Here is a 27,380-nt window from a genome sequence, read left to right as displayed (position 1 = left end):
CCCTTGGATAATTGGGGAGAATTGAGGATGGGGGGGAAAGCAAAATTCATGTGTTGAGATAAAGACAGTTTAATGGGGCAGAAAAGGAAGGGAAATAATAATGAAAAAATAATTAGAAGATACAAAATAAGTGATGCACAATGCAGTTGCTTACCACCTGCTGACCAACACCCAGCCAGTTCCTGGCCAGCTTTCCCCCTGGTTTATATACTGAGAGTGATATCAGATGGCATAGAACATCCCTTTGGGCAGTTTGGGTCAGCTGTCCCAGCTGTGTCCCCTACCAGCTTCTTGTGCCCCCCCCAGCCCACTGGCTGGTGGGTTGGTGTGAGAAGCTGAAAAGTCCTTGACGTAGTGTAAACATGGCTTACAAACAACTAAAACATCAGTGTGTTACCAACATTACTCTCATCCTAAATCCAAAATGCAGCACTGTACCAGCTACTAGGAAGAAAATTAATTCTGTCCCAAGTGAAACCAGGACACAGTCCTGTCCATCTTAAGCATATATGAGAGGCAATACTTGACCGAAGATCTTTCCTAGTTTTTGGGGTAGAGGGCGAAACTGCATAGCTAAGTTGTTGTTACTGTTTAAGCAGGTCAGGATTTGTAAATGACCAGCCCTACTGACAGTGCACAGCTTGAAGCACATTTGGAAGTGCCTCATTTTCAGCATGTGCTGAGCATGCATCCTGCTAAAACAGGCTTTGTCCACACTTGACCCAAAGGCAAATTGTATTTGTGTTGTAGACACTGTGAGACAGAGGGACTCTGACCACATGACTGATATGACTATAGGGAAAGCTGCCTGATGGAAAGCCTGATCCTGTGTTATAGGCCTGTCTTCCCCATCTCATCCATACTTTGCTAGACCAATACTGTGGCTTTTAGGAGTGCTTTCAATTTGGCACCAAGCCCTTTGTCTTCTCAGTACCCACTGAGTAGATGCATATGAAAGTATTACTGTAAATTTTGGTACGTCTGTTAAGGGTGACGTTTTATCATCAGAAGACAGAGAAGAAAGGGATACTTTGTTGTCACCATTTTAGGATGAGGAATCATCCTTTAACGCTGGAGCTTTTCCCCTGTTGCCTACAGTGAGAGCCACAGCACCGACTGTTGGTCTAGGAGGATGCAATATCTATGTTTAAAAAAAAAAACAAAAAGAAATAATTTCCACCATTTTAGGGGGAGAAAGTTAAATGGAATTTTTAACATGTTCGTTTGGGTAAGCATTCTTCAAGATTTTTTTCTAGTATAGCTCTGAAAGCAAATAGATGGTTATCAACTTCTGTTCAGCAAGAAGAGTTACTTCAGGGTAACTTTTTGTGATAAAAGGCTTTGTGGAGGGTTGTACTGAAAGTGTCAACAAGTTGAGAAATGAGGCAATAAGGTACTTTTTTGTAACTTACATGTATGGTTTGATTCTGGGGTTTTATAATACAAATATTGCTAATCTTTTTATTACGCTTATGTCTCTTGAAATTTGGGTGTAGTGTCTTAAAGCATGATACTGACGATGGTTTTGAGTCTTGAATAAGGAAAAAAAAATCAAACTAATGAGTTTGGTTCAATAGCGGTTGTAGCATGACCATTCTACTGTATCTGATTTTTTTTTTTTTTTAAATTTGCTCAATCTTCCAAACTTTGGTGTGTGTTTTACTTTGTCTAATCATGGCTTGGAAACTTCTTTATGCACAGTGGTCTAAAAAATGGACTAAGTAGGTTTCTATTTAGTATCACAGAATGCTGTTGAGTAAAGATGAAAAACATATCCATAGTACTTTGGGATCAGGATACATATGTCTTGTGTCAATATAACTTTTGTCTCTATTCATACTTGTAGCTGATGTGTGTGCTTCTCTTGGTATTCAGGTACGGATTCTCATACAATACTTCAGTTCTGCAAATCTGAATGGTTATCTAAGTATCCTAAGGAACAAATAAAACACAAACTGCATGGTGACATAAAGTGTTACTAAGAGGTTTCTGCTGAGTACCTTTCAGTGCCCTGCTGTTTACATGATCACTTAATGGGATCCAGAGAGACCAGCCATTAAGCATTTTTTCTTAAAGTCTTGGAAGCAGGATACCTACTGGTGCACCAAAACAGATTTCTGAAAATTGTGTACAGTCTCAGCAGAAATCTCTTGCTCATGCTTCTTTTCTTTCTGACTGCCTATATGATACCGTGAATCCCACATATATAAGTAATAGTGTTACTGCTTTTGCTGAGTTGAACGTGCATGCATGACTGTAAATCTATAGATCGATGTACAGTCTGTTATTTACATTATTATTGCACAACTTGCACATGCTTTTAACCTGGCATGGTTGTTCCCTCGCCCCAGCCCTGGGCATGTCTTTGCTATTCTTAGGAGCCTGTACCTTCCATCATATTCTCTGTCATTCTGTATTTGTGGGAGAGAACTAAGAGATGCTAAATCAGTGTCATTTAGCCAGGATAACTCAGGAGTGTCCTTGAATTATCATCTTGGGTAGCCATACTTTGAGCATTTAAGTATTATGCATGCCTCTCCCATTCCTCAGAGCTGAGCCTTTGACTATAAAGTTTTTATAGATGTACAGACTTGAGGGTGAGTATGGAAATACGTGTATGTAAATAGGTGTGCATTTGCATGGATATTTTGTATCCTTAAGGATAGTGTGAACATGTGTAACTAATCTGTTCAAATTACCTGTATTAACTGTCCTTCAGTGAAGTTAGAACGAAAAGGCTGGAACAACTAATGCTTTAGAGCTGCCAAATTACTTTTTTATGCAAATAAAGTGTTATTTCAATAAAACATGTGAAGAAGCAACTACAAAGACTATAAATTGATAGTTGTAATGCCAGTGTTGAGCACCAAAAACCCAAAGATGCCTATCAAGCATTATCCCTTGTCACTTGCTATTTTTTCCTAGAGATTTCCAAGCTCTTCTCAGCATCAACGCATGCTGAAACCTTTTTTTTTTTTTTTTTTTTTTGACAATTCTGCTGGTGGAGCAGGGTCAGATCTCAGGTGTGAGAATACTATAAAATTCTGAGGAATAACAGCGCAACAAACAATTCCCCCATGTTCCCAGAGTTCCCTCAGGCTTTTGTTCCTAGTGGTAGCAAGAATACTTCAGAAAATAGTTGCAAAGGTTTAAGTGATAACTTCCACTAATAGTGAAAGACCTTAATAACTCATTATAGTCAAAGAAAAGAAACCAAAACCAGACAGCCTACTCTGTTTTTTGTTTTTGTTTTTTTTTTCTTTGACCTGCCTCTACCAGGACCCTGGTCCCTAACAACATAGTAAGCAATCAAATAGTGAGGTGATCCTGAAAAAAATATACTTATCTTGCCATTAGGCACTTGTCAGCTAGTATGGAATTTAGAAACTTAGCACAGGATCCCTAACTCCATATAGATTGAGGTGAGCATCTCAGAACAGATTTTCCAAAAGCTGGAATGGTAATTATCAATGCTGCAAAATGCTGTAAAGACACTTCCCATTTGGTGCTGCGGCCTAGCTCCTGTCATTGGGTTGTCTGCAAGTGTCCTCAATGACTTGGGTTTCTGAGTCCTTTTCTGAAAATAAGTACGTTTATATCATTTCCATAAAGATATCTTTGTCTGCTTTCCCTTCCCTAAGGAAGGAGGAGATAGTGGTGAATATTCTTCATACAGTGATCTGTTCCTTCAAATCTGTTCTCTCCCAGAAGGAATTTAAATGAAGATACTTGGCTTTCCAGTCTTGTTCTTAGGTTTGTTTCTTTATCCGGCGTCTTAAAAACATAAAAAATAAAATACATAAGTGGTCACTGTTTCTTTATTAATTAGAACGGAAGATAGATTCCTCTTACTTCCTCATCTGGCTGTGTTTTTGTATTAAAAAGTATTGCCTACAGGTGAGTTCTGTAAATACTTAAAGCCTACCCCTAGCATACCCTCAGGAGGTAGGTCGGTAAATGAATGCTTAGTGTAGGTGTCCCAAGAGGGTGGGAATGCCAGAAGACAAACCTTGGAAAACAGAAGCAGTTTTGACACATTCAGAAATTTTGAGAAGTATAGAGTGTAACTGAAAGATGTAGGTGCCAAACACTTTGGTGAGAAGATCAGTAATTGCATTCCTGACCTGTCATCAATTTCTGAAGTTTTCATATGCAATGTTTAAAATTCTTTGTGGCCTTAAGGATATTTTAACAAAGAAACCAAAAGAAGTTAGTCTGGAAAAGCAAGCAAGTAAAAAAGATCTGTTGTGCATTTAGTTCCTGTAAAGAATAAACCTCAGTAGAAGTTGAGTATCTCCAATACTCGGCAGTTTCAGCATGTAGACCAAAGAAGTCTGAAGTAAATTGGACTGGGATTCAAGATGAACTTTTGGAACTGCAGCATGAATAAGAAAGGGTTGAGTTAAATATATTCTCTGTCTTCTCTTCAGGAAGAAGTACATTACGAGTCTACATCTGTTTCAATAAAACTTGGAAGCTTTAGCCAATGTAAGTCTAGCAAATAATACGCCAAAGAAAAAGTGGTTAGAAGTGTGGAATGTCATAATTTAGCAGTTAATAGTTCTGATGACATATGTTGTTTCTTGTCATGTTGCTCATAATTTGAGATGTTCGATGTCTAGCTTTGCTGTCTTGTTTTTATGAGATACTTAAACCCTACAGATTTAATGAAATCTCTCTAGACCGTGCAGTAGAAAGAAGCTTTTTTTAATGTGCCTGAGACTTATGTAATATGAAAGAAGTTGAAAAATTGTTTATATCAGTCAGATTAGAATGCAAGTTCACAAATTTTTAACTTCATAAAAGCAGAATAATTTATTGGTATATGACTGTCAGTTTCTAAAATGTTCAATTTAACAAATACTTGACTTCAACTTCCTCAGTTTCTTGCTATTATGGATTTTCTCTGTGCGGTTTTTCCAGGAAAATTTCACAAAATCAGGTGAATATAGGGAGTAGAGTTATTGTGCATATTTCAGGGAGTTATCACTGGCTAAATGCTAAAGTAGAAAGGGAAACTAAAAGTGGTGATTGGAGACAAACCTTAAACAGAGTGTGTGAGGGGAAGAATGCAGATACATAAAATAAAGTATGTATCTTACTATTTGGTAGCATTGCTTGAAAGGATGTTGTGGTTTTCAAGTTGAGTAAAAAAACAGCGTTACATGTGAACAGATAAACTTGTGTTCCTCAGGTTTGTGGGTCATTATTTAAAGTACAGGTATTCCAGAGGGGCATCTGAACCAGCACTGAGGCTGCTCACAGCCGTGGGAACATGTGGGCCTTGAGAACGGGATACGGTGGGTGTACGATGTACATGGTGAGTGAGGAGAGCAGCAGGTGGGCAGTGCTCCCTGAGGGGGCCAGGCAGCAGGGAGGTGAGAGCTGCGGTGCTGTGAGCCTTACTGTGCAGAAATGTAGAGGAAGTGGTAAAGTTAATACCAGAACGGTTTTGGTGGTGGATTTTCTTCCTGCGTGGATACCTGTCTCCATTATGAAAGATCCCAGTACAGCCTTAAATTATGGGTTAGATCCCTCTACAATTATTCTTACATTACAAAACTAAGACTTTTAAAATTTATCTTGGAGAAGAAGTCTCAACTAACCCACTCAAACAGCACCTGTAGTTTTACTGGGACTTTGATGGATAGTTTAAACAATTTTAGAAAACTTGTAACACTTTATTATAAAAAGCATAGAAGTATGTTCATGGCACTGATCTGTTCTTTGTAACCCTTGATCATTAATGATTTATTCCTTGTGGTTTCCAGACACTAGCTGTATGTATAGGAGCATGTGTTGAGCATCGTGGAGAAAGTTGAGCTGATTTTTCCCGAGTTCCTTAGCTCCTTTAAGAGTATTTATTAAAAATAATGAATTAGACCTAAAATATGAAACTGGCTGATAATTTTGTTTCACTGATTATTTTAGATGTTTATCTGCTTTTTGATTTGGGGACTAGAAACCCTGTTACGTGATGAAAAATCGTGCCGTCGTGATTCATGGAATTTTAAGTGTTTCGGGGAAAACCCCAACTTGGTATTAAAATTATCATGCTGTAGTTTGAATGTGGAACGTGTAGAAAAGGATCACTTGGAAATGTAGGAATAGAGCTATAGTAAATGCTTCTGTTAATCCAAAATCTTAGTGTAAGGAATAAAAACGAATTGATTTTTCAGACTAGCCAACTGCTGTACCTGCCTGCTACTGTAGCAGTATACATCTCCAGCATACACAACTGAAATACGTCACATGAAAGTTTCAGCTAAACAGAGTTCAATTAATAGGAGTCACTGTGTATGCTGTTCACTCCCACAATTGCATATTGATCTGTTTGTGATTCTAATGCTCAGTAATGACTTCACGCTTCTGTCATTGCCACCTACACCCTGGCAAACTCAGTGTTGCATCTGGGCACATTAAAAAGGCTGCTAGCCAATTTCTTTTTTCTTGCTGTGACAGGTTCAGGTTGAATAACAGCTTCTAAAAACTTGCTATATTACTGGTGGGAATTACGTGTTAAAGTAAAAGCTGTATCCAGTCATTTTGGTGGGCTCATGTATAAACCCGACATTTGACTGTAGCTGTTTCTTAGCGTTTATCGATTCAGAAGTCTTTGCTGTGTTCTGTCAATGAATAAAAGTTGAAACAGTTACTGTAATATGAATAAGTTCATTAAAATAATCAGTACAGTGTTAGTAGTAATTTGGAAGTATTTCTAATAAATGTGTCTGGCAAGTCCGAATTAGTTTCTTTTTCCCCATGAACTCAGTGGCAAAGCAATGAGAACATGCCCAGTCTGGGAGCTGTGTCCCACCAAAGCAGTTAATAGCCACTCTATCTTGTTGTTCATATATTAGTTATGATAGTTATAGTTAGTTACAACTTGTGGCAACAGTTAATCTTCTCTAGTGAGCCCTAGGTATGGAAACTGCATATCCCGTTTCTCCCGAGCTTGTGCTTTCCCTGCAGCTGCCCAGCCAGTGTGTGGAGGGAGCCTGTCCCCACTGTTAGTCTAAAGGTGGTGGCACCAACCTGGAGGCAGATGCCATTCTTAGAGATGAAGAGTTGTAGGAAGAGGTGAAGTGCCTGGTCAAAAGTATTTCAGCTTGGAGGCAGCGAATGTGAGTCAGGGAAGTAGGAAGGAAAGGGGAATGGATTTGGGAGCAAGTGATGGAAAGGAAGGGATGGAGGCATTTGTCTGCTTCATTTACTACAGTTTCCTATTACCGCAGCAAATGAAGCTGGAATTCTACTGACAATCTCCTTTTACTACATAACCCAAATTAATCCCCAGAGCATCCTGTGCACTAAATGAAGCAGGATCCTGTGGAGAAAAATAGTAGAGCCTTAAAAAAAGCAGCAAACGACCAACCAAACCTGAAGACTGTGTTGCACTAGGGGGCTGAATTAATTTTGCACTAGCAATCTCACTTATTTTCTTAACTTTAAAGTACTTATCTTAGCAATCACAGCAGTACTTTAAGTTTGGGGGAGAAGTGGGTTGTGATAAATATAGACAAATCATATACACAACTGTATAGAGTATGCAGGAAACATTCAACCTACTGTATTCCCATGGAAGCACAACTCTTCCTGACCTCATTGTGTCATTGATTTGAGGAGACAATTTGCCTACTACTTAATCATTTTTGCTTTCAAAATACTATGAAAAGAATAGACTCACAAGCAGGGATCAAAGAAGGGGGTTTCTTAAAGAGGGAATTGAAGAAGGGAGATAACTTGCAAAATGGCTGTTAGTTACCATGAAAATTATTTATAAATCCTAGCAGATCTTTTCAGCCATTTCATCTATGTTATGTAAATTGCTATTGCTTCCAGGTGTGTTGACCCACCTAGCAGTCTATGAGTGAGTGCGTTTTGTGAATTATTTAATAGTTGGATTACAAATATTAATCATAAAAAGGACTGAAGCATTTTCTTAGAACACTTTTTGAATCTGGAGCTTTGTTTGCAGGTCTCTTAATGCAGCCTGGGACTGTAACTAATAGGTGCGCATAAAGAAAAGCATTTCACTCTGCAGCCTTTTCCGCCCACATCTTTAGGGTTGCTGGAAATCCTATCTGTCAGCTAAAATGATGTTAAAGTTCTGTGCTGTTCTATAATCTAAATATGACAGCGAGCAGGATTAGCAGGAGCTGTTCAAATGTGATAAAATAAATGAATAAAAATGAGTTGAAGAGGAAAGCATGATATTAGTGGAACATGACCCAATTATATATGTAAAAATATACTCAACAAAATAGGTCAGAAATACTTGACTAGATGCATTTACATACTATTTGAATGTGGAGTCTCTGTGTAACTATAATAGTATTATATAAGATTTTGATATCTGTGTATATTTTTCTATAATGACTCCATAAATATATGTAATTGAAGTGAGACGCTGCAGTCTGACTCTTTTTTTTTTTTTTTTTTTTTTTTTTTTTTTTTTTTTTTTTTTTTTTTCCCCTAGAATATGAAAATACGTAAACCAGAGTGTCAGGTTCTTGCATTGATGCAGACTTCATATTGCTGCTGCTTTCTTTTCCAAAACTCTTGACAATAAAATTTCAGTAGGTAATTTCTATAAATTGAGTAAACAACTTTGCTGATCTTGAAATACCTGGGGTACAACAGAAAGAAAAATTAAGTTAATTCTTCCAATAATGATTATACCTCAGAAACAAGCTTCAATAGTGCTTCTAAATTAATACGACAGTCTCAAAAGGTAGGCATAGCTTCCTAAGCAAGAGGTTGAAGGTAATTCTTAACTCTCCAATTGTATCATGATTTTTTTTTATATATTGAAGAAATGTTAAATTAATAAGCTAATTTAAAGAGGCAACATGAACAGCTTAGCATTTGAAGTTGTTACCCAGCTCTTCTGGCAATATTAAGATATATTACAATCTGCTGCTCTCTTTTGCTAATGATAGTAAATGAAATCACTTCTCTGATGTGGGCTGAAAAAGAGATGTTCAGATCAGATGCAGCTAGATATATTTTGTTCCCTTATTGTCTCAGAATGTGAATGACCCTTCTCTGTATGTTGATCAGAAAGGTCTAATTTTTGTAATCTTAAAATTGCAATATCTTTCAATGTTTTCAGGTAACCAGAACTATTACCATTAATTGAAGAACATAGTAAATTAGAAATTTATAGGGCATTTGCTAGGATTTGTTTTAAAATCTGGACTTATTTTCTTTGCTCTATAAATAAAAGCAGTCTGAAGATCAGTGTCTTTAAAATAGCCATTGAACTTAGTCAGAATTAGTTGAACAAGCAAGTGACCTTTTAGTGTATTATGAAGCTAGTTGAAAATGGTCTTTAAATCCTGCTTTATCTTTCTTCAGCTAAAGAAAGCTCACAATTAGAGGCTGGGTTAACTCTTTCCTCAAGAAAGGTGAGAGCAAAGAAGACAGCAATGAACACAAGAGAACAGTAGTAGGAAGAAGGAAATTTATTCTATCAGTCTGTTAAAAACTGAGCAACATGGATTGCTTTTATAGATAAGACTTCTTCTAATGTAAGGAGGCCTTAAAATATTAGTACTAGTAAACTCCCATGTCCTGTGTTACATGTTCTTTTTGAAACATCCAGAAGAGGAATATACTTTATTGTTTTATGGATGACTATTTAGAATAACTAGCTATGGCTAAGAAACAAGGTTTATATTTAAAATAAGTTTTTCACAGCTTCATTCTAACTTGGTGTCATTGGAAATACTTTACCAGATGGTACAAATCTATAGGAATTTATTATCTTATCCACTGGAAATCTAGATACTAATAATGCATGGTCTCTTTCTGGTGTAAATTTAGTGAACTGTAAATAATTACAGCAGGCAGAGGTCATGTTTGATTGTTAATAGACATCACACCAATTTTATGAAATGTATGTTTTAGAAGTGACTTCCTCCAGTTATACCAGAACTGGTATGTATTTGTCCAGTGACATAATTTTTCTCCCCACATATAATAAACTGTACAGTATGCAATGGTTTTCTTGTGAGGCTGTATCTAGAAGGAGTCATCCTCCACCGGAGTGGCAGGGGTGCTGACCTAAAGTAACTCGGCTTGGGCAGCCCTCGAACCTTCCCTCCTCCCTTTCTCACCTGCCTTTGTGGTCCTGCTCTCTCACGCCGTTTCTTGCTCTTGTATGACCAGATGGTAAGTCAGTTTAAAGAACTGAGCCAACAGAAAGTGGATCCAGGAGAGGAAAATAGTAATTATTTTGGCTGGCTCAGGTCACTGAGCTTGCTCATAACCTACTCATTTGAGCGTGAGTGCCAACGCAAAGGAGGAGGCATGACTGCACGGCCAAGGGCAGGGGGAAGAGCAGGAGGCTGGAGGCCTTTGTTTAGATGCTGCTGTGGGGCTGGGCAGTTAGTAGTAACTTTCTAGATGAGATGAAGGGCTAATAGCAGTCAGGATTGGTTTTCCTTGTTATGCGGTTGGGGAGGGAAGGGAGATGACTGTTTCTCCTTGTTGCAAATCTACATTTAACAGTGTCTAATAGAGCGGAGTACACTTACTCTTTTATTGCTAAATCCTGCCTGTTGAAAAGGTTGGTTTGGCACTTATCTTTAAGAAAGTACCTCGCATTACATTTGGGATATCACACTTTCCCAGTCTGGCATTCTCAAATGTCTTCCCCTGCATTACTGCATCTGTAAAGAATCCTTTTATATTTTTATCTTTTTTTTTATAGTCATTCTTCCCATTGCAGTACATGGAGAGACTAATAACTTAGAAGTACATTCATGCGTAAAGTAAATATAGTATTCCTTTCTGTGATGTATCCTGGCCATGTTATCGATCCAGGCATTAGCGTAGGGTACTAGGAAACTCGGCAGTTGATGGTGCAAAGCATGAATTTGAAGGGAACTCCAGACTTCACGCCTTGATACGGTTTGTTGTAAATGCAGATACATATTTAGAAAGATGGAGGAAAAGATGAAGTTCTTGCCAGTACTGTCAGATGTCACCTAATAAAATTGCTGATTTCAGGTGACTGGTAATGAGTGTGCTCACACAATGCAAATGGTCAGAGTCACTTCTGTTCACTGGTCTTTCACTTGTCTCAGTAGAGAACTGGGATTCTTGGCTTCGGACCATGTGCACAGTAGAAGAAACAAGATAAATAAACAGCTTTTTATCAACAAAATTTCAGTTTCCAGGCTTTGTTCTCAGGAGAAACTTGCATGAGCCATTCCTTTATTTATTCTACCTTGTTGTACAAATATTAAATGTTTACTGTGCTAGGAATGTCAACATCTTCTAGTAACATTCTTAGCAGAAGCTCTACTGTGTCCATGTTTTAGTTGAATTTGAGTCCAACTCAATAATTGTTATCAGACAGGCTTAAAATCAATGGTAGTTGTGTTTCTAAAAGACTTTTGCATCAGAGCCTTTGAGTTTAGCAGTTAACACTTCCTACCGCTGCATTCATGTCGCATGTGCTCATTACCAGAATGATTAGGATTTCTTTTGCTGTTGGACACCTGTGGTTTGGTTTTGGGGTTTTGTATTATTCAGGGTATTGGAAAGTTTGCATTTGCCGTGAACTTGACCATTGACCTCATCTTTCTGAGACTTGCCATTATAGAGGAGGAACAAGATAACTGAGAAGTAGAGGGCACAAAAGGTGGACCTGAGCAGGGATACATGGGAATGAATAATCCTAAATTATTCTGTAAGACTGCTTTTTTCTTTGGATGAGGGGAATCTAGAAATTTTCTTTTAAGTTTAATGTGATGACATTAAAAAGTCATTACTTGGAAACCAGTGAACTAGATCGCATACCTGCTGTTGCTTCACCTGGGGGAAAACTAATTTGGAGATGTCTTGTCACAGGTATCTCAAAATAACTGGGCATTCTTTATAATAATGTTCTGCACTTACAATTTTATTTATAAGTTTTATATGACATTTGAAAGCCTGACAGATGCTGAATTCTAACACCCCAACTTCAAGGTGTGATCTCTTTGCTCCATCCATGTCATGAGATGTCAGCTCTCTGAAAGTCACATCCACTGGTGTTTCTGGCTCTGCACTCCAATGAAGCACTCAAACTAGGATTAAATAAGTAGCAATAGATTTTAACTTTTTGAAGGCTATCTGCTGAATTCCTTGCAGGTTTGGGAACAGACTGTTTTTGAGTCCCCATTTCAAAGACTTTTCCACTTAGTCTTATCTGTGTTGAAGCATTTAACAAATACAGTGACATAAGCCTTGCAAATACCTATCGGAGCAAGCATGTGCTATTAGCCCTGGCTTAACAGATGGCTAATCTTAGAATATGTGCTTGTTTCCTTGTTACTAGTACTACAGACAGCTTTGCCAGTGTTGAGTAACTCCTGTCTGGTAAAACTGGGGCTGTGGTTCGCATCTTCAGCTGCTGTTCTTCTGAAGCCAATGTTTAACTAGTTATTGAGTAAGTTGTCCCTCATGTTCAGCTGTCTAACATCCATACTGAAATTAAAATGAGATGCTTTGCTATTCAATAAAATGAAAAAAAAAAAAACCCCACCCTATATTACTGAATAAATCTACTAAAGTTTTCTGCAGTGATTTTTTTTTTTTTTTTAAGATCATCTTGAAACTTTCAAAAGCTGACAGACCCTGAAGATATCTGTGGCTTAAATTATTGGGAGACAATATTTTATTAAGCTAAGCTGTAGGCATTTCATCTAGGTAAGAACCTTCCTAAAATGAACTTTGGTAATGTTACCTATCAGAAGCCCTGACAGAGCTACTGGCTGCCTGGCAGTGAAAGAACTAGGTCAAATAAAATGTTTCTAAAAAAAATTAACAGGAAAACAGGGAAAGGAGCACCTCTTCTAGGAAGAGCCATTTGAGGTATGCCATGGTCTTGCATATTTTTGTTACCTGGTTTGTTTTACAAAAGCTGTAGGTACTGACTTAGGCTTAAAGAGTCTGGAAGAGGAGAAAGCGGGAATGTATCTTGAGCAATGTGGCATCAGGGTTTTTTTGGGGGAATTGTTTTTCTTCTGTGTGTTAAACCCCCACCCCTGGGTATTTTGGTGCTGTATGTTTCTTTTCCATCTATGGAGGAAATCTACAAAATTGGAGGCTTAAAATAAAAAAAAAAAAAGTTTGGCTCTGCAAAGCTAAAAAGCAGCTTTGTGATGTCATGTAGGCCAGGGCATGAGAGACGGTTGAAAACTGCTTGTGGTTCTGCTTTGTCTATATGGCTCATGGTTATTAGTGCCTTTTATCTCATAGACCATTTGACTGAGTACTCACATTGAGAGTGGTTCTTAATGGAAGATGGTGAACGTTTATCTTGCTGTGTTTGGACAGTGAGTCTCATAAAACGGATGAGAACAATACGGTGTTGGCAGTGATTGATTTAAGACTTGGGATCCTTCCTCGTTTTTTATTTTTGGCAAACAGAAAATATTGATATTACTGAAGTTTTCATCCCTTAGACGAGGGAGGAAACAGGCACTGTAAACCCAAGCTGAAGCTTGGGTTGCGCTGGTGCAAGAGGTCTATTTTCCATGCAGTGGTGAAGTGGCCATGAGGTGCCGGTCAGGACAGACATCTCCGCATCAGACCAGCTGACCTGTTGGTGAGTGCCTCCCTGTGAAGCTGATTCATCTTCACCTTGAGAGTGAAATGTGCAAAGCCAGCAGAATTATCATCCAAGTCCTGCATAAATGCTAATCCAAAGACTTATGCATGAGCTTAGCAATTTATTTAAAACACTTACTAAAACAGTTCCTTTAAAAAATTCATTAATGTTTTAAAATTGATGTTGTTTTTTTAAGAACAAGTTAGTATGCAGAAATTAAAACTAAAACCTTCTTCTCTTTCAGTAATTCCTTTTATTCAGTTTTGTAGCAGTACCAGGCTGACAGACTACTTTAAAATTCAGAAGTATACATGGAATTTGGAAACAGGACAATTTGTTCATATCTTCTTCTTTATTCCTTTCTTCTCATTGTCATTTCTGTTTTTTCATTAGTAAAATGGGATTGTTAAAGCATTGCTAATAACAATGTTGTTAATGCTCCTTGTTTTAAAACATTTTGTTCCACTCACACCAAGCTGAAATGGGTTGTAGAATGAGATTGTAACTAGAAACATCTAATTACCATCAATACTTATATTTTCTGTCACAAGAAAGATGGAGATCAATCCAAAACATAACGATGTCTTCTCTGCCCTCTGTCCTCGGAGGTCTGGTTGCAAGGTTCCACTGAAGATATGGGTGGTGTTATACCTGGTGTCAATTATTAGTTGACTGAAGTCTAATTTATGTACACTGATAGTTGGTTTCAGATAGTGGATTATTAGCTCAAGGAATAATGTTTAAAATCTTAATAGGCCAGTGTTTTTACTGACTTGGCCTGATAGTGGCATTTTCTCACAGTGAATATAACATTTTGTGCTAAGTGTTGTTTTAGTGTGTGTGTATATTTGCAACTTGAATTACAAAGAATCAGTGCTGTATCTGCTGAGGTCTGTAGCTCTACTGGAAACTTATGGGGCTTTTTATAAATGGGGGAAATTGCTTACCTTTGGATTAAAGAGAAGAGCCTTTATTGTTAAAGGTTGAAAGGAAGACAGCTTTCCTCAAAAGCCAACTTCTCTTTGAAGAAAATACTACAGAATTTCATATTGCCATCACGGTACAAATAGTGAGCCCTGGGGTAGGTATCAGCAACAAGGACACCAAAGCTCTTAACGGTAGGGAAATGGTAGACAGACCCTGCTCTTCAAACAGCAGTTACCAGGCTCAGCGTGGCTGCTGCTCTTTGCAACACTGCTACCCCTTCAACGTGAAAATCGTTACAATACACTATTGTTTGAAATACAAAATAGCTTGCAAAGAAGTTATCAATGCTGTATCTGCTTATAAGATTGTAGTTTTGGACTCCCAGGTTTACAGTGCAGCACTGAAGAACAAAATAATGGTTGTAGTTCATTAGTTCATAAATCCTCATCTGACGCTGCATGGGTTTTTGAACTACACTTGAGACTGTTCTACTTATTTTAAGTTCGCATATTTCCATCACACCCACCTTTTATCCAGCCATCCTCTGACAACTTTATTTCGGTTAACACTTCAAGTTGTAATTTGGGCTGCTGACTTACTGGTGAATGTTTGGATTTATAAAATAGTACCTTTTATTCATATTTAATTTCAGCCCATTTAAAGCCTGTCTCTCAGCAAAGAACCACACCTTCTTTCCAGTCTGTAAATCTGTCACTTGTATTGGGTCTGACCTGTCTCCAGAAGTCTTAGCTTTCTTTATAGGAAAGAGAAATAAGTATATTTTTTTTGTGTATAGACATAAAATATGTATACAACAACAATAAAAGCCCTTGCGTGCCAGGAAGGAAGTTTTCATGTTGTAGCACCTTGAGGTAGTTTAACTCAATCCTGAAGTCACGGGAGGCGTAGGAGTTTTGGAATGGGTTTGAAACACGTTGCATATCCTGCCCGTGAAAGGAAAGGGAAAGATATGTCATGACTAGGTCTTCTCTCGGGCAGTGTCTGAGATGGTGATGTGAGTGTTAAGAAGGGAGAGAACTATGAAAATTTATAAACAAACACTTTTTAATTAAAAAAGTCTCTCAGGAAGGTAGTCTTGATGATCACTTGAGCTTTGATTTAACAAAGAGCAAATTCCAAATAAAATACTTTGTAATTACATTTTCATGGAAGACTGATTTATCTAAGGAAAAGGAATGTTTTTATGGCAACTTAAATGAGCTTTTCTTGCTTAAATTTTGAGTTCTTCAAAGTGATTTACAGAGTCAATTAAAATAATTGTGTAACTTGGAGATTAAGTATCGTATCAGTATTTAGGAAACATGAATGTGAGTTTTGATACCGAACTTATACACTGCTACTGATAGATTTTACTGAACTAATTAAAATTATCAGGATAGGAATTAATTTAGGCTATGTGTAAAAGGGATCAGAAGTGTATGCTTGTTTCTTTAGAAAAAGTAACACATGGAGTGTTACTTTAATTGTCAACATCTTCACAGAGCTTTTTCTCTTTTCCTGAGATAGCTGACGTGTTATAGGATTCCTCTTCTATATTTTTAATTTTTTATTTGAAATGTTTCATTTCTTAAAAAATCTCAGAATAACTTTTTGACAATATTGATTCATCTTGGTTTTACTTCTAGGTAGGTGTTTGCAAATGGCAATCAACTTGTTTAAAGAAAAAAAAAAATATCAAGAAAACCCTTCAAAAGCACAGGGACCGGCAGGATGTTAATATCTGTGGATGATTAGCAATCAACTTGGAGAGGTAACAAATGCATCACGGAACTCATTGGCGGGGGGGGGGGGGGGGAGGGGAGCAAGAGCTGCAACAACAACTTGATATGCATACCCCACAATGCTACCCAAAATGTGTTGTCAGATATAAACGTATTTTCTAGTCTTTCTGCCCAAGGCAGATTTTCGTTTGGAAAACATACTAAAGTAGCAGAATAATTAAAACTTACAGTACAAAAGATAAAGTAATGCAGGATTCTAGATTAATTTCAGGTGTTTCAATTTCAACATTAATAACCTAAAGTAGTATTTAACTGTTCTAAAGATGAAGTATACCCTTTGAAAATCATAACAGAATTATCCAACCAAAAATTCTGGTTGCTGTTTTCGCTGGGTTTCGGAACGTGAATGCTTTGGTTTGTAATGGGATGCTAGGGCAGATATAGTGATGCTGAGGGGGCTGTTGAGTTGCTTGCATGTGCAGTCACGTGCCTTTTTAGACAAAAACTTCTATTCATGTATTTGTACTAATCAAGATACACATTTAAAGCAATTATGCCATCTACAGAATTGTTTGTAATTATAAAGTACATCAATCAACAGGTCTGATCTGTCTGATTAGTGATTTTTAATCACAACCAAAGAAGGAAACACAGATGTATTGTAAATAAAAAGTAATTGAACTCCATACTAGGGGTTGTATTTAAATGTATGTGAAGAGACAGTCAGTATGGCCTAGAGTAGTTGCTCAGAGGTATAGGAGTACATTGGCTTGTCCAGGTTTTGAATGAGTTAGTCATATAAGGATGGCTCTCAATCAGCCACCCCTCCATGCTGCTTTGTTATTGTCCAGTCTTCCACCTTGTACAGTCAGCACTGGAATAACCTCGTATGGTGGTGCCATACGCATACGGACAGGTTTTTTGCTTTGGTGGTTTTATTGTTTTTCTAATAAAAGCTAAACCACCTAAGGGAAAAAAAAAAAAAAAAACCAACCAAAAAAACCCACCCCAAAAAAATCCCAAATAAAAAAAACAGTCCAACCCAAAAACAACCAACAAAACCTCCCAAAACCCCAAACCAAAAAAAAAAAACAAACCCCAAAAGCAAACCCTGTCTTGTCCAGTTTACATACCCAGTTTGGGTCACCTTGGTCTCTCCTGTGACTGATTTCTCCCCACTTGTGGTCAGGCTGCCTTCTCTGAGCTGAGGGAACAGGGGGAAATGAGTCTTTTTCTGATATATTGGTGGAGGTGGTGGATTTGGCCAAAAAGTATATAGAGAGAATAAGTTTACTTACTTTTTTTTGAAAATAACTACTACTCTTTGTTTTCTCATGTCCTCATGCATTCCCATGATTGTCATCCATGCACTGGAAGGGAGCTATAACTAAAAGATTGTATATTGGCTATTTATTTTAGTACTTTGCTATAGTACTGGTAAGTGTTTATATTACATCTGTTTTCCTAGGAAGCCTTTGAAAACAGAATTTACCCTAATCCAATGATGTAATTTTTCTGACAGAGAATGACTCGGTAATGTCATCACATTGGTAAACAGTGATCAAAAACATCCATTAGAATTCACATATCTAATGAAGATGTATTTGTTTTATTTATCTGGTTATTTTAATGAATTTTGTGCTGAACTGTCAGTAAATATCTGTTTATTTGGCTATTACTAAACAGCATTCCAGAAGCTAAGTGGTGTTAAGATCTAGCCACGGCATTAATTATGAAGAAGTATTTTTGCCCAGAGTGAGTTTTTACTACCTTTACTATGTTAGTCTTCAGTTTACAGTTCTAAGATTACCTTTGCCACAGTCTGGATGATTATCAGTGAATTTGACTTTGTGTTTGGGTGTCATTCAAAAGAGATCTTTTTCTCTTGAAAAACCTCATAATTTTTTCCTAAAAGTATTGCTGTGTTTGATAAATATCTTTCATCCAGACACTGTCAGGTGCTTTGTTATGGTAATGGTATGGTTTAACTTGATTTCACATCACTCTTGCTAGGTAAACTGCTGTTTTCAAACAGCACTTCAGTATTTGCAAACAGTGTAAATGAAATGCTCAGCCACTCTGGAGGTCCAGCTGCACAATTGCGTGTGTAAGGAAGAACGCGTCTCTCCTCCCGACAACTCCCCCATGTTCACTTGCACCGGTTTTCCATTGCTGTAAAATAACATAGTGCAGATGTCATCTAATCCCTTATGAAGACAATGACACTCACTGAATTCAGCACAAGCAGGTAAACGGTATTTGTGTCTTGACCAAAACAAATGTCCCAGTGCTTATGGGTAAGCAAATGTCAATATTCCTCATGAATTTCGATCACCATCTATCCATATGGCACGTTTTGGAGTATTGAAGGGCAATTTTGGTAGCTAGTTCTTCAGATCAGGTTCATAGACAAGGGGAGTATGAATGGTCGGTAGTATGAAAATGCCTCAATACCCCTGTCCTTTATAACTAATCTTACTTCATAGCAGGAGAGTTCTCTCAGATGTATAGTTTTGATTTGGCATAAGACTGGAAGAAAGGAAAACTAAGCTATGTTTCTTTCTTAAACTGATGTGTTACTGTGTAACTCGGATGTTCTTTTCCCCTCAGTCTTTTATATAAACACTATTTCCTTAGCTCTTTATGTAGTGCTTTTTGGGTTCAAAGCCATTTACACAAATTATTTTAATTAGTTTTCCGATCTCTTCTGAGAGAGGTAAGCAAATATCATTATCCTCATTTTTACAGACAGGGACTCTCATCTGGAGAGGTTAAGTAACTTGCCCAGGGCCACAAGGGGGAATATTGTAATAGCTAGTCCCGGAAACTCGAGAGCTGTTATATCCCTGGTCCTTCACTTTGTGAGGTGGCAGCTGGAGTTGTTAATGGTTACCCCTGCATTACAGAAATAATGTTCTGTGTTTCTACCTCTTTGGTCTTAGCAGTAGTTTAAGGAAGGAAGAAATCAGCTTTTCTGTAGTCAGATAATAGCATAGTAACACAGCCTTCTTCAACAGAAATATCAAGTTACTTTCCTGCTATGTTTGTAATTAAGTAGAGAAGAGGTAATAGGCAGTGCCTGTTACAGTTGTTCCATGGGATGCTGCCCGGCCCACAGTCGCTTTGTCGGTTCAGGTCATGCTACGCCTGCAGCTCTGGTTTATGGGAGATGCAGAAAATGCAGCCTATGGATATCTTTCCAAGCCATGTGTGTTGGGCCTCAAGATAATGCAAATACTGACTGTGTGTGCCTCTGCAGAGAACTTTCTCTTACATAAAGAACATACAGAAGCAGGCATCTGTGGGTTTGTATTTAAGCAATTCAAAATACCACACTGCTTTTGTTGTTGTGCCTTGAAGGCTGTTGTACTGCGTGTCTGCAGAAACGGTTCTGTCTCTTGGCCTTGCCCTCAACTAGAAGATGTTTAAGGAACTGTTTGCTGATAGAATTCTGTTTCTTGAACTTTTAAGAGAAGGTTAGTCACAATGTAAAGAACTTATGGGCCTTGGAAGACTAGTCAATATTATATTTTGAAAGGATAATGGATGGAGAAGAATGGGAGGGAGCATTGATACTTTAGAAACGTCTCTAACAGCTATAACATAACAAATGGAAATAGAACCAAGATGTATTACATATACAATGTTACTACAAGTAGTGACCTCTACTCTCCCTAGAGCTGCTTGCTGTTACACTGTGCTAACATTGGCACAGTGCTGCAGTGTAGGATGCTGAGAGGCTCAAGTTACCAGTGACTGGGGAAATGGTGAACCCTTGCAGGTGCCCAGTCAGACAAAGTGATGGAGGACAAATGGGAAGCTGAAGGGCTTTTAAGGAAGCTTCTCTGAGCAGTAGTTGTGGCGATTAGAACGAGAGCTCAAACTTAGGAGAGAGCTTGTGCCTTCTCTTGTCTGAACAGAAACAGGCCTTTTCTTTGCCAACTTGAGCTTGAATTACTGTGATTTTTTTCTGTCATCTTTCCCTTGTTTCACAAGCAGAGATGTTGAACTTGAATGATTTACCCACATGGAGGTACTTGCTTTTTTTCTGGGATGTTTTGGATGGTGTGAGATTTCTCTGTGGGGCTGCTGGCTGCTGCACAAGAGCTGTCAGAAATCCACAGCCCACTGCAGCGCTGGGTGGGCTTCTGGGAGGTGCTTGGTGTACCTGAAGGTATGTCAGGTAGCACCACATGCCTCGCTGGGGCCTCTCCATGTTTTCCAAGTCCTGTAAAGCACTTAACAGATTATAAACCTCTTTCTCAGTTACCTTGCACAGGCGTTTATACCAGAACAGAAGGATGAAAAAGTGAAAGGAGCCCAAGCAAGACAGTGACATAACACGCTTTATGAATCCAAGTGAAGGAAAAAAAAATGTTGGATGTTTTGCCAGACGTTCTGGAAGCTATGTGCCCAGCATATGTATGGCAAGAGAGATTTGATCAGCTACCAACAGGGTGGCAAAATTAGTCATCAGTGGAAGTGTTAAATAATTTTTCATGTTTATGATTAAACTAACCAGAGTCTTTATGGATAGTAAGCAAAGCTTGGGAAAATAAAGTGTTACTGGCTAGCATGCTACCCCCCCTTCCTTCCGAACACACATACTCACGTTTATATAGAGCTATGGATTATTTTGTCTGTAAATTCAAACAAAATCTGTCCAGAAATACTCAAGTCACATGTAACTGTACATGATAGATGTCATAGAAAGCACCTTCTCCTGAAGAGCATCTTACTTTTTGGTTTTAAAACATCTGCATTATTTAAATATGATTTGCAAGGCTTGGTCTTATTCTATTAGCTATACTGAAAACTTTGATCCTTTCTGTTTTTTCACAGCACGAATACAATTAATGAGCAAGGATTATTTTAAACTATTTGTGGCACCCAAAAGGAAACAATCTCTCTGTCACTGGATTTTGCCTATTACAAGAAAAAACTATACAAATTAATAATTAAAATTTCCCCATTTCCCAACACTGAAGTCCCCCAGGTTTGGTGCTTCTAAAACATCATATAGAAATTTTGTTAGTAAAACTTTAATGGTACATGATTAATTTCTGAAAGTATGAACTAAGGGGATCCTTCACTTTCCTTTGCCATAGTTGCTCTCATAGCTTTCTATATGAGATCACTGCAAGCACTTCAGGACATCAATTTATTTTTTTTTCTTTTGCAAACTCTTTATTTGGCATTATTTAGATGGTGAATACTCCTCAGTTAGCAAAAAGCTGAAGATTTGTGTGTCAGTGGTGAAGAGGTTGGAGTGATGTCATATTGTCTGACTTCTGACCCTCTCTTCTGGCTCCATGTTGTCACTGGCAGCAGAACCAGCATTGTCAGCCTCGTGCGTCCTGAAGTCATAATATTTTAACTACTCAAAATCTGTGAAGCTGATTTTGTTTGAATTATGAAACTTTTAAATCTGACCACCTGTGTTAATCCTGTGTGTCTGTAACAGTATGCAGCAGATGGACGGATCCATTTCTAGGGCTCCTGAACAGGCAAAGGAGAGAGGTGATAATTATAGGAAAATGTTGAAAGGAATATTTTGGAAACAGTAAATCAAGTATAGCCTCATGTTCTCTTCTGAACAGAGAATTTAAAAAGGAAGCTGTGTATTCCTGTTGTCTCCCTGCTTTGAGCTTCTTGCAGGCAAGTAGGAAGGCCTGTTGATTAGGCAAGCCAAAATCCCTCTGCCAAATTCACCCTCAGGATCAGAAAGAGGAGCCAGAGTAAAAAAAGAACCCAAGTACTGAATATATCAAGATCAGGAGTCCTTGATAATGGATCCATAGGTTATATCAGAGCAAGAGATAAGCTAAGATCGGAAAGTCAGATGCCTACAGCTGGAGCAAACACTGGAATCAAAGGAAAGGACCAATGTAGTGAACAAATCCTGCTGCTCAGAGACCTTCCATGTGGCTGCTTGCAGACTCCTTGGGGTAGGTCCGCTTCTTGCAGGAGAAGTTACAACTATGACGCCTGATTCACCCCAAAACAATCATTCACTGTTGTCTGAGTGTGATAAGGTCTTTAGAAGCCACGATATCAGAAGGAGCTATTGCAGAGTTGCAGAAGAGAACAATTTGCATGCAAAACCTGCTTCTGGGCTACTGCACAAAATTCTGAACAAACACTTAGAAGATTTTTTCAAGTGTTGTTCTTTCTAAATTAAATAGTATCTTAGGAGTAACCAGGGAGAGTAACAACAAAGTGGTGAGCAAGAGCGTTGCCACTTTCAATACTATATTCACTTCTCCCTGAAGCATTACGTTCCTGTTGTGTTCAATGCTGGTTTAACTAAAGGGTTCCAAGGAAGTCCTGTCTCTTATTTAAATCTGTGATGCTGCTTTGTTACGCTAGTTTGAGTAATAGCAAAATCCTGGCTTTGACGTTTAACGGATTGTAAGTTACATAATGACTGATTTAAGTCAGTGCTTAGTACCTACATATTCTTGGCATGGTAAACGATTGCATCCTTCCAGCTGACATTTTCTCAGATGGTAATACTTGAATAATAGGTAAAGCAAGCAAACCTGACTCTGCAGTTACTGGAATAATCTTCTCTTTTGTTAGGTTGCTTGGTTTTAGTGTGGCTGCTCATCTCAGTTTAGGTGTGAGAAGACATATTCCTTCCATTGCCTTACTGCAGAGGTAAAAATACTGAAAAATCTGTTTGTTTACGTATATGGGAATGATGGACCAGTTGGTCATTTCTTAGACCTCTAAGGACCAATCCAATATTAGTGTAGGTGGTTTGAATCTTTCCCTTAATGAGGTGGATCAAACTTCAAATGAATAATTTCTGAGAGAAAAACAAAACCACTGAAAAAGTCATATATTATACAATATATACTAAATTTACAAAAATGAATTGCATAGCAACAAAAATGGGAGCTATGATTATGAGCTTTGGCAAGGAAATTGCTGTTGCCAGGAAGAGTCCAATTACTTGAACAGCTCTAATCCATAAGCATAAATCTTCATTCCCTCTTTTTGTAATAGAATGGGGAAATAAGGTTTCAACTTGGAGCTGGAGCGTAAGTAATCTTTTAAGTAATACTTTTCAGTTTTCTCATATAAAAACTTAATTTGGTGTGCATTATGGATGAAGTCTTACCTGCTGCAGGAATGGTGTCCTATGGTAATATTGAATGATAATTACACTGCTGATGACTTAAAAGAGTTTACCATTTGATATAGCCCTGGCTGCTAAAACTACATCTTGTAATGTGTGCTAAGTTAAGGTTTTATGTGCATAGGGAAAGGGAGAGAGAGGTTTTGCAGTGCCGTGTTTGATAGGCTTTTGCTTCAACTTAGCAATCTTAATTTTTACATAACAGTTTTTTTTTTTTAAAAATGTGAAATATACAAGTTTAAGCTTCATTTATGTAGGTAAATGGTGAGAAGAAGCAATTTTGGAAACCTGGTTATGTGTTACATCTGTAAGCTAAACTCAATGTCACTTATTAAAATGAGGAAGTTTTTCTTTGCAAGTAAAATTTGAGCATTTTAGCAGAAAGGGAGAGCGTGGAGCAGCATACCAGTTAGAATATGAGTGAAAATACAGTCTTCAAACAGCTTGGCTCCAGACTTATTGTGGTGGGTAGGCTAGGTACCATTTTGCAGGTAGGAATACAAGCCTGTGCTTATCTTGGGTGGTTCTTCTCTCATTTTAGTGCGTATTAAACAGGATAAAATCACAAAGATTTAATGTTAAAGCTGTGAAGTCAAGCACGGGCAGTGCTGACTATAATGTTGCCCAGGCAACTTTATTTCCATTGTCTTCAATATGTTAGGATAGGGTTCTCTCCCCATGATCATAACAGGAATAGAAGAAACAAATTTTTGTGTCTTGATCAGTGTCTCTAAATCTTCAAAGATTATTCTCAGTCATCTTGCAGTCTTCAGTGTTGTTTACTGCCCACCATTGTCCAGCTGAGACAGAGCACTGGAAGTTTAATATATAATTAAAGACCCATAAGGTGGCTAAATTAAGGTTGTGTCTTGGTCTATATGGTACCAGTAGGTTGCAAAACATTATTGATACGCATATCGGAGGAAATTAATGTGGAGTTCGTGTTGTCATTAGTTTTATGCCAGCTTTCTCCAGCAAGAATAACAGGTCAGATTTAGGTTCAGCCACAGCTAGCAATTTTTAATAGCTTCAGCCTGACCAAATTAGCATGTATTTTCATGGGTCAGTGCTTTTGACTCCTTTCCTATATCCCCTCCTATTTTAAGCAAAACAAGTGGATTGGAAAGAGTGCGGAGAAGGTGGAGGAGGGAGGTGAGAGGATGCTAGCATTTAGAAAATTGCGTATTTATTCCTCAGCTTAGTTTTTGAAAGCCAGTATTTCAACCTAAAAGCTTGTCATGTCTCTCCCACCCCCTTCCGTGAAGACAGGCAGAGTAGGAGATGAAGCATAGATTATTTCAGCCCCATTGTTCAGTCTGCCAGAGCTATAAGCCACTAAACAATGACTGTCTAATTAAAAAACATTAGCTAAGTATAACGTGGGTGTTATGAGCTCTGTATTATCAATTATCAAGTAAGATTAACTGTATTTTAATATGACTAATCAATTAGATACCAGTAAAACTGGATCCTAGCTGAAGAACCTGTTTCTTCTATGAATGAAAGTCAAAAGGAGAACAACACCGTAGATCCATTTAAGCCAATCCTAAAACAATACTGCTTAAGGAGAAAAAGGAAATTAAATGCCAGGTATGATTATTTTGGAAGTCATGGTAAATTGTTTATGTGACCTTACAAGCCATTTAATAATCAGCAAGACTGGAGAACAGTAAATGTGTTTATTGAGCAAACATTTGTAATTTAGGTTTAGGGTCTGATTCATGGTGCACTAAAGTGGAAACTTTTCAATAACATGTATGGAACCATCTGTAACAGTTGAAGAATACTTAATTTTGGTGTAGCCATTGTAGTGTTATTTCTTAAAGGAACAGATTAGTTTAACTCCAGTATGTATCTTGTTCAGATGCAGTGGGGGGAATGGTTTTAGATAGCTGGTTCTTAGTCAGATGCAAAATGCAGTTTAACTTTATTACACCAGATTAGCAAAACAGCAAATGCTGAAGACTTCTGAAGAGATGGTGCCAAGACCATTAACACTAACAAGTCCTATCTTCATGTTTCTGGCCAATCTGCAAATTTAACCTGACAAAGGCAGACAAACCACAAAACTTGAAGGTCTGGAGCAGTCTTGCCAGATTTAAAAAGTGTATGTGAGGGAAAGAGACCAAAAAGAGAGGAGCAAGGATTGGCAAGTGTTGGAGAAGCCAGGCCTTCCTCTGGTATCTTAATGGGATGGAGAATACGCAGTTGAATGAAAATATAAAAATATGCTGTGTAAGGAGAGGAAAAAAAAAAGGCAAAAAAAAGCACACAAATCTGTAGAGAAGATTTTATTTATAAGTATAACTGTTTCTCCAGAGGAATGCTGTTGGTGGTGATTTCAGAGCCAGGCTTTCAAAAAGAGACTAGCTGAATCTTTAGCGCTCTCTTACAGTGGTGAGAATACACAGGTCACTTTGCCTAGAATATTTCTAGATTTGGAAATCTGTCAAGTTTTCAAGTGAAACACGAGTCCAAAATTGTTAAGATTCTCTGGAAAAAAACCCCAAACAAACAAAAAAACCCGCCATCAACACATCAGCAAAACAAACAAACAAACAAAAAAACCCTCAAAACCAAAACAACAAATATAAACCACTCAAAAAAAAAAGTGGTGGAGGAAGCAGTGCAGGTGGTCCTACCGTTGTGATAAGCCCCTACAGTCCAACGAGCTTGGACCAGCCTTTTAATGATATGGCCAGCTAGGCAAAATTAAGCTAACTTAAGTGAATTTGGACCATAACCTCTGTTCACAAGGTACCTGGAGACCAGCTCTTCCAAAGTTCAGCTAAGAAATGCAGTCTTTAGTACATTTTGATTACCTGTAGAGCAGATGAAATTGGTTATGGTATGTAGCCGGTGCTTCAAAGAGCTGTTCTGGAAAACTATTTCTAGACCATATAACCCACCTGACTATGAAATGCAATAGCAGCTGTGATTTCTAATAATAATATTTTTTTTCTGTACACCATAACGCATTTGTGTTGACATTTAAGTATTGCTCAGCTAAGGTGTTTCACAGCTTGAGGGAGAAGAAGGTTTTTCTCTTCCTCAACAAATCATGGCCGTTTTTTGAGTGACTAACTTGGTCAATAGGGAAGGGAAAGGACTGAGCAACAACAGCAGCAGCAAGGTCACTGAATAGTGACCATTCCAGTACAGCCTTCCCCCTGGTGTGCCGTTTTCTGTTTGAGTTCTGTGGCTGCTCGGTTCTTAGTTTCTTACTAATTGGCCCCAGTGCCCCACCAGGGTCCCTCTCTGTGATGACTCTTCACACCATCCCGCACTGTCGTTTGAAAGGCTGGTGCCAAAAGTCAGAGCACTTTAGTACTGGATGCCACTGCCAAGAGAGGTAGTTATTTTGGGTGAGGAGAGAAAAATGGTGGAAGGCCTCTGTCAGTCTGCCCACCACAGTACTGCTGGCCGTCTGTCTGGCACGGTGCTCCTTTGTATCTCCAGGCTCCAGAAGGTGTTTTGGAAGGCCCAGAGAGTGGCCCATGGCCTTTCTGTGTTCACGTGACCTCACAGAAATACTTCATTCAGAAATACCAAGAAAATCTATGAGGTTTTTCCCCCTGTCTTTGTTCATGGCCAATATTTGCCACAGAATTTTAACTCTCAATCAATAGTGTTTGCCAATATCTGATTTGCTCAACTTATCTCATGGAATATGTCCTTTGATAAAGAGATTTTTAACCTGAGCATAATATGCTTCACTCTGAGAATGCAGCATTAAAATAACCTAACTTACTAGCTGGGCCATTTTAGGCTGACATCAAACATGATCAATAGGCTGTACAGACTGTAAGGGTGCTGCCTCTGAACTATTCCTTAAGGAAGGAACAGCAGCAAAATGACTTTGTGTCACTTCTTACAGCTCAGAATGAGTTACATAGACTGATCATTACTGTGAGTTACTGTGTTTATAAGCCCTTTTTAAAGTTGAGATAACATCTCACAA

General features: G+C 38.1%; 1 protein-coding gene across 4 annotated transcripts in view; it reads left to right on the top strand.

Annotated features, from left to right (window-relative positions):
• SYT1 (synaptotagmin 1) overlaps nt 1–27,380 on the top strand; it is a 357,409-nt gene that overhangs the window by 16,686 nt on the left and 313,343 nt on the right. The window lies entirely within an intron of this gene.

Source organism: Falco biarmicus, chromosome 5, assembly GCF_023638135.1.
Source record: "Falco biarmicus isolate bFalBia1 chromosome 5, bFalBia1.pri, whole genome shotgun sequence".
NCBI classification, from domain to species: Eukaryota; Metazoa; Chordata; class Aves; order Falconiformes; family Falconidae; genus Falco; species Falco biarmicus.
Note: the sequence above shows the minus strand (reverse complement) of the source record. Positions and strands in the feature narration are given on the sequence as shown.